This window comes from Cebus imitator, unplaced genomic scaffold (genome assembly GCF_001604975.1).
Source record: "Cebus imitator isolate Cc_AM_T3 unplaced genomic scaffold, Cebus_imitator-1.0 Scaffold338, whole genome shotgun sequence".
In the NCBI taxonomy this organism is placed as follows: domain Eukaryota; kingdom Metazoa; phylum Chordata; class Mammalia; order Primates; family Cebidae; genus Cebus; species Cebus imitator.
In genome coordinates this window covers 2,457,309-2,465,065 of record NW_016107653.1, presented here as the reverse complement: position 1 = coordinate 2,465,065, position 7,757 = coordinate 2,457,309, and positions in this window count along the sequence as shown.

Here is a 7,757-nt window from a genome sequence, read left to right as displayed (position 1 = left end):
TCTGTTAAATTTCTCATTCAAATCATAAATCGTTTTCCCAATTTCATTGAATTTTCTATCTGTACACAATTGTATCTCCCTGTGTTTCTTTATCATTTTGAATTCTTTTTCTGACATTCCGTATATTTCCCTATGATTGGGGTCTGCTACTGAAGAATTACTGTTGTCTTTTTCCGGTGTCATGTTTCCTTGACTTTTCATGTTTGATGTGTTTCCACACTGATTTCTACACAACTGGTGGACCAGTCATCTCTTACAATTTAATGAAGTAGGTTTTGTAGGAAAAGACTTATCATTATAGATGGGTCTTAGGGTGTCAGTCTGGTGGCGTGTGTTAGCTTCAGTTCTAGGTTGATGCAGTAGTGTCGTTTCTTCAGCTGCAGTCCACATTTGCAAGGGTCTCAGTGGCCTAGGCTGAGAGGTTTGTGGCAGTGGTAGTGCAACTTTGCTAGAAGTGAACTCACCAGGCTGTTTCTGAGGTCAGGAGCACATGCATCCACATGGTGGATCGACAAACTTGGTGCCAGGCTCACTGGGGTTGGGGACATGGGGCTGTTTCTCAGGCCCAGGACACAAAGATCTCTTTGGCTGGCATGGGGCTGTGGCTTCTGAGGGCAATCCACAGGGGCTGTTTCTCAGGTTCAGGACACAAGTGCATGGCTGCTCAACTGTCCTGGGCATATGTCTCCTGGGGGCACCCCATGGGCTTTTTCTCAGACCCAGGACACAGTCACATGGCTTCCTCAGCTGGCCTGGATTTGGGTCCACTGGGGGGCTGAGGGGGCACAGGGTTACTTCTCAGGTCTGGCTTATGGGTGCACAGCTGCTTGTTGGCCTGTAGAAGTATCTGCCAGGGGTGACCCATGATGCTGTTTCTCAGGCCCAATTGCAGGTGCAATGTGGGCAGGTCAACACTATATCTGTGGGAATTGGAGTGGGTGCCACAGGGCTGTTTCTCAGGCCCCAAGAGTGGGCACATATCCACTCTGCCAGCCTGGAGTTAGTATCAGGTGCTCAGTGGTCAGGGGCCTCTCCTGCTCAGGGGAGGGCACTCGTCAGCTTGGCCAAATCAGTGGTGGTTCACCCTGGACAGGACTGGCAGGCTCTTCCTCCAGCTGGATGTGCAGCAGCAGGGGTTGGGTTTTTTGCTGTGCAGGGCCAGAGTCACTACCAATCCTCGGCCTAGGCTCTGCACTGCCAGGGTTGTGGCATTCAGCCCCCCACATATGGACATCATGGAGATGGAGCCCCAGTGCTGGACAGGGGCAGTGGCTACTGGCCTCAGGGCAGGATGCACTCCAGAGGTGGCTCTGGTCTCAAGATGGCGCTGGGTTGCAGCAGCTTAGCTCACAGGTGTGAATGGGGCTGGGGGAGGGAGGAGGGGAGAAGGCGGGGGGAATATACGCCTTGTGCTCCTGATCTGGGATAATTCCCAGCAACTCCTAAACTTGGCTGAGGGCTTGCAAAGACTGTGGAATTCTCCTGTTGTAAGGGCTGTAGATGTTTGCAGTGGCAGTGGGTGCTGTTGGGAATCTGCTTAGCTTTTCCCTACATGGGAAGTGCCTCCTGTGTCCAGGCCAATCCAATCAGGGGGAAGACAAGGCTGCAAAGGCCAGGTGCCTCCACACTGAGCCTCTGATCACCACAGGTGCGTGGTGCATTCCCACTCCTCTGCAGCACTCCATCTGATCAGTTGGGATTACCGACTGATAAAGAATCACTCCCTTCTATACTCCAGTCAAACCTGCGCTGTTTCTTCTTTGCCTTGGTCCTTTCTTGTGGGGAGGGTGGGGAAGAACATCAGGGTTCTCTAGTCATCCATCTTGCTGATGTCATTCTCCATCCACACATGGGTTTTAAGTAGTGAATGCTGAGATTTCAGGAGAGGATACCTCTATAAAAATTCTGCAACTGAAAACCTCCTTAAATTGGCTGATTTTCATTACAATTGGAGGAAAACTGCCAATGATCTCAAATTTTGAAGACTAAGACTATAAATAAAGATTAACAATATGTTTTCTGCAGGCCAAAATAATAGAGAGCAGGTCTACACCATATCTACTTAAGAGTTAATCTGCTTTTGTTTAATAAGTTAGCCTTAGTTAAGATTTTTAGTTTATAGAAGTGTGTGCATTGTATTAGCTAAACAAAGAGTGCAGCTTATACTTTGTAAAACAGTGCTGGGTTGGTGAGAAAGCTTGTAAAGTGCTGACAGCCCAGGAACATGTGGGCATCGAAGACAGGAGCACCTGGTCCATTGCTCAACCTCCTGCTGCCTGAACCTCAGTAAGGGTCTTGTGGCCTGGAGGAGGGGGCCTCCTCACAGGCTCCTAAAGGGTCTCTGTCTCCCGCCTGGAGGAGGGGGCCTGCTCACAGGCTCGTAAAGGATCTCTGTCTCCTGCCTGGAGGAGGGGGCCTGCTCACAGGCTCGTAAAGGGTCTCTGTCTCCCGCCTGGAGGAGGGGGCCTGCTCACAGGCTCATAAAGGATCTCTGTCTCCTGCCTGGAGGAGGGGGCCTGCTCACAGGCTCATAAAGGGTCTTGCAGGAGGCCTCTGGGCTGGTTGAGATGAGACTGGCATTTTCTGGTCTCCCACCTGTTCCATGGGTGACTGGGCTCTCCTTTGAGGTACATCACATGGTTAGAACTTGCTGGCTCTTACCTATTCCCACACTCCTGCAGCTGCACCTCAATAATTATCTATTGTTTATGCAATACTAGTTTAGTTTTTTAGAATAACCACATACCCTCTACTAAATATAGATGACGTAAACTGTTCCATTGTACTCACCCCATGATCGACCCACCTCGAGCGATATGATTGAACTCTGTGTGTATTGCAATAAATATGTGTGGAGCCGAGAGCTCAGGGTCTTCACAGTCCTCATCTTGTGAAGAACCCCTGGTTCCATGCTAATGATTTTTATTTCTGTGTCTCTGCCTTTTTTTCCTTAATTCCCTCATCACCCCTGGGGCTTAGAACACCCACAGGTTGTGCTGCAGCTAGTCCACAACAGTTTTCTAATCACTTTTCCCCAAAATAATACTCTTCCAAGATGGAAATTTTTCCAGGGCATATAAGTACCTGTGTTCCAATAGTACAATGAGTCCTTAGTAGTCATAATCAAATACCTTAAATATCTTATAACATCTTTCACACAAAAGCTGCTGTATGTCTATTAGCTAATAATGTCTCGTCCAGACCAAGCAGCCTGAGCAAAGGGATTTCTGACCTTCGGAAGTCTCAATACTAACTGAGGACTTCAAACAAATGGGAAATGGTCACTTGGATTTCATGGTGAGGGTGAGGAGCTTTTCCATGGGAAAGTCAGTCTATAGAGAAGATTCCATTATCTTAGTAAAATTGCATAGTTTTATTTTGCAGATTGGGATTACCAATTTACAAAGGATTACTGGTGTGGGCAGTTTTCCTGCTTTAGTCTTCCTTTAGGTTCCCGTGTGATATGGTTTGGCTCTGTGTCCCCACCCACAGCACATCCGGAATTGTAATTCCCATGTGTTGAGGGCGGGTTGAGGTGGGAGTGACTGGATCGGGAGGTGGTTTCTCTCATGCTGTTCTCATGATAGTGAAGGAGTTATCATGAGATCTGATGGTTTAAAGTGGCAGGTTCCCCTGTACTCTCTCACCTGCTGCCATGTAAGATGTGCCTTGCTTCCCCTTCACCTTCTGCCATGATTGTAAGTTTCCTGAGGCCTCCCTGGCCATTTTGGGACTGTGAGTCACTCAAACATCTTTTCTTTATAAATTTCCCGGTCTCAACTAGTGTCTTTACAGCAGTGTGAAAAAAGACTAATACACTATGGCTTCAAATCAGTAATTTAAAATGTGTTGGCTTTGCAATAAAACTTAAGATCCTTTGACATTTATTTGTTAAGTAATATTTTAAATTGGCAGTTTCATTCATGTTTTTATTTATTCTTATTTTCAAGGTATTTAAGGACTTTGCTTTGCATATGGTGGTTTCTTACACTCCACACTATTGGTAACAAGGGACCAGGTTGGGAGGCATTGGATTGGGTGACAGTCAGGAAGAGCAGAGTGATTTGAGTAGGGGCTGAGTGTATCATAGCTCATCAGTCTGGAATTTATAACTGGCCATGGCTGATTTAAGGAGATTTCTGCCAGACACCTATGCCATGGCCATGCCCCATCTGGACCCCCAGCCATGAGATGAGAACCCAGCCATGTGGGGGGTCTGGTCATTCTGCTCAATATTGTAAGCGGCACATGCTATTGGATAATGTAGAGTTCAATGGCTATCATTTTATTATTATAATTTATAAACTTCCTACAATAAACTTATCACCTTTATATATAGGAACAAATATATATACATTTTCCTCCCCTATGTCAATTTGAGCCCCTCTCTCCAAACCATCCTCCCGCTCTGTGACTCCACTATCCCTGCATTTGGCTGTGATCTGGCAAGTCCCTGCTTAGACAAGCACTCACCAGACCACTCTACTTGGCCTCCCCGTCAGCACCCACCTGGTCCACCTGCTTGAATACATGTTGTGTGGTCACACATGTAAACTGAACACATCTATTCTATGCCCTGCCCAGGTGACAGCACTGAGCAGCAAGAGAGAAATGATGCATTAACTATCAGGGATGCCAGTTCATATTCTAGAGTCTTTCTCAAATATTTTTCAATATTCAAGAATTGTTGATTGTGAATTCGATACCCAATGAAACTATCCTTCAAGAATGAGGAGAAAATGGATATGTTCTCAAGTAAACAAAAACTAAAAGAATATTTGCTACCAGATGTATTCTTAAAGACTGGCTAAAGGAAGTTCTTGAAATAGCAAGGAAATTGAATTCATCTTGTATCCTGCACATGTGCTCAATTTTCTCTCAATTTTAGCAGCACTTTTTAGATTCCATAGGATTTTCCATACAAATGGTCATGTGGTCTATATATAGAGACAGATTTTCTTCTTTTCCAATGAGGATAAATTTATTTTTTTCTTTCTCTATTACACAGGGTAGAACCTCTATGTTAAACCAAAGTGGTGAAAACAGACATTCTTGCCTGTTTCCTGACCTTGGAGTTTGGTCTTTTACTATGGTGTCAGATGTTATCTGTAGGGTTTTTATAAACGCCCTTTATCACACTGAGGAAGTTTGCTCCTATACCTACTTTTCTGAGAGTTTTTTAGTCAGACATGCATGCTAAAATTTATTAAATGCTTTCTGTCTAATAAGATGATTACACATCTTAACATATGAATTAATTACATTAATAACATATGAATTAATTACATTCATTTATTTTTTAATATCAAATCAATTTTGCATTCTTGAGACAAACCCCATTGGGTCATCATGTGTTGTTATTGTTACATCTTGGTGTTGGATTCAATTTTCTCAAAATTTGTTAAGAATTGTCACATCTTTGTTTATAAGAAAAATCAGTCTGTAGGGTGTTTTTTCATATATCTTTACTTAGTTTTGGAATCAGGGCATGCTGGACTCATAGAATTAGTTGGGAAGATATTTCCTCCTCTTCATTTTTCTGAAAGAATTTACATAAAATTGGCATTATTTCTTCCTTAAAGATTTGCATGATTTCATAGTGATGCCATTGGCCTAGAGTTTTCTTCGTGGGAAAGTTTTTTTTTGTTTGCTTGTTCTGTGGTTTGCAGGGTTTTTTTTTTTAAGAGACAGAGTCTCACTCTGTTGCCCAGGCTGGAATACACTGGTGTGATCATAGCTCACAGCAGCCCCAACCTCCTGGGCTCAAGCAATCCTCCTCCCTCAGCCTTCGGAGTAGCTGGGACTACAGGCATGCACCACCACATCCAGCTGCTTTTTATATTGCTTTGTCTTATTTTTGAGGTATTGCTATGTTGTCCAGGCTGGTCTTGAACTCCTGACCTCAAGTAATCCTCATGCCTCATCCTCCTATGGTGCTGGGATTACAGGCATGAGCCACTGAACGCAGACTGTGGGAAAGTTTTTAACTAAAAATTTAATTTTCTGTTTCTTTTCCAGTGAGTTTTCCACTGCCTTTCAATCAATTTATCTATTTTATGTAAGTTGTTCAATTTATTGTCAAAAAAATTTTTAAACAATATACCCCTCTCGGAAGTTTAACATCTGTAGAATCTGTAGTGATGGCACCTCTCAAGTCCCTATTTGCTCATCTGTGTCTTCTCTTTTTCTAATCATTATGCCTAAAGTTTAGTTTCATTGATTTTCTCAAAAAACTGATTTTGGTTTCATTGACTTTTTTCTACTTTTTTTGTGTTACATTTCACTGACTTCTACTCTGATATTTATTATTTCCTTTCTATTGCTTACAGTAAGTTTAATTTGCTATTTTCTTAGTTTCTTAAGGTGGAAGCTTAGTTTATTGACTTGAGACCTTTCTTCTGTCTGGATGTGGACATTTACTGCTAAACATTTCCCTCCAACACCACGCTGTGAGTTTTTGTTATAGCAGGCTTGGAATTGGCCCAAGAAGTTCTCCTTAAACAGCTGTACCTATCAAGTAAGTGACAAAAGATGTACCTGCCCTTCCCTCACCCAGTCAAGAAGTGGAATGTACTAATGAGTCATTGTTGCTGCATAGCTCTGGATTTCAAGGTCTTTCCTGTGTAGTTTTCTCATCAGCATTGTTTGTTGATGACTGTAAGACTGATGATTTGCACCTGGCCTCGGTGAGACCCCCAAAAGGCCCTGCAGCTGGGCTGGTTACTTAGCAGAAAATACGCCTACATGGCCAGCACGATACAGGAAGGTAGGATCGGCTGCAGCTGAGCTGTTGAAAGTAAGTTCCTATTTTCCTATTTTGTATTTGCATTTTAATAGTGAGACTTTGTGCTTATGTTACTTGTGTGAGTCTGTTTCATTCATCGCACTGTCATTTAAAGAGAAAACCCATTCACGGGAACAACAAACAACCTAGACACCAAAGCCCTCGTGCCATGCAAGGCTATATTGTGCAGTGATTGGGAAAACGGGCATTGGTCCCAAAAGTCTGATCCACATTCTGCCCTGATTAGTCCCCTCGCTGGTGGGCGAGGACAGAGCCCCTAAGAGCCAGCATCTCAAATCATTCACAAAGATGCCACTCTTACCTCACAGGGTGTTGTAAAGATTTAAATAAAGGACCCACACCATGTTCTTTGACAGGTGCTTTACATATACTGAGAGATCATAAGAGTGCATTATTGTTATGTATAAACTAGAAAGTGTGCGAAGAGAAGAAAACCCGAATAAATATGAACGACCCCGTTTTCCTCAGTAGAAAAACTTCACACTCTGCAGGTACACAAATTAACCTACACATTTAATGTAAACCAAACAGAATGTTTTAGGTACCAATTCTCAATGTCACCATGTTATACAAAAAGTAAAATACACAAGACAGCCCAAAGGATGGAAACAATGTATATGGTCAAACTGACATCAGCACAACGTCTGTCCGGTCCTATGTAGCCATCTTTAAAATGGGTTACAAATACCTTCAATCAGGCCAGGCGCTGTGGCTCACGCCTATAATCCAGCACTTTGGGAGGCTGAAGTGGGCGGATCACAAAGTCAGGAGTTGGAGACCAGCCTGGCTAATATGTTGAAACCCCATCTCTACTAAAAATACAAAAATTAGCCAGGTGTGGTGACAGATGCCTGTAGTCCCAGCTACTTGGGAGGCTGAGGGAGAAGAATCTCTTGAACCCAGGAGGCGGAGGCTGCCGTGAGCCAAGATTGCGCCACTGTACTCCAGCCTG